We start from the raw sequence: 925 nt of genomic DNA, 5'->3' as shown, positions 1-925 counted from the left end.
TGAAGCATTGTGAGCTTATCACAGAAAGAACTGCCACAAAACTAAATCAGTCTCATTTATGACAATACAAAATATGCTTGTAGTTGGCATTAACCTTAAGACCTTTCAATTATTTTTAATGAAAAAAAAAAGACTTTTCAAAGGTAATGAAATGTATTGTATTTATCCTACTTAAAATAAATTAACATCCATCATGTACAGTCAACATGAAGCTTTTTTTTTAATGAGAGGATTCTTCTCCATTGGAGAGATCAAATGAATAACAATGACTATAAGCAGACTAATGAAGTTAGTGCGTAAAAAAAATATAATGAATCACATTTGAAAAATATAAGCATTTTAAATTGTAGACGTCCCTCCATTGAAATTAAATGATCAAAGTACTTTTTAAAATTGGTACAAAGAGATGGGTACTTATTTCAATTTATGATTTAAACACTTTTCCAAATGATTTTCTAGAAATCATTTTCATATTGGGTTCATCCAATCCACCAATCTTTTAAAGCCAACGATGTGCATTTCAATTTCAGCCAATTGCCATGTTTGTACCACTCAATTTGATATGAATTGATCCATCATCATTCTTTGACTATTGTGTAAAATAATATTTTATTATCTATTTCATCTGTCTCACTTAGTCTGGTAATGATGGCCTAGCTCACATATTGCCAACCATAGTCCTTGTCCGTACCTAGTTCCTAGTCTTGTAATTTTTTAAAAAGCAGAATGTACGTAAAACAAATGTTCACTTTCTGTGATAGTGATTTTACTATTAATATTATTAATTATTATTATAAATTAGACAATTCAGCATTGTTTAACTACGATTAAAATAATTTTCAAATTACTAAAGCATTGTCTCATGTTATTATAGTTCAATTGGAATTGTTATTATTACTTGATTGTATTTTTCTTTTTGATAATG

This window comes from Berghia stephanieae, chromosome 1 (assembly GCF_034508935.2).
Source record: "Berghia stephanieae isolate SIO BIC M18660-M18661 chromosome 1, UCSD_Bste_1.3, whole genome shotgun sequence".
Classification (NCBI taxonomy): Eukaryota; Metazoa; Mollusca; class Gastropoda; order Nudibranchia; family Aeolidiidae; genus Berghia; species Berghia stephanieae.
The sequence above is the reverse complement of the archived record's forward strand: the minus strand, read 5'-3'. Positions refer to the sequence as shown.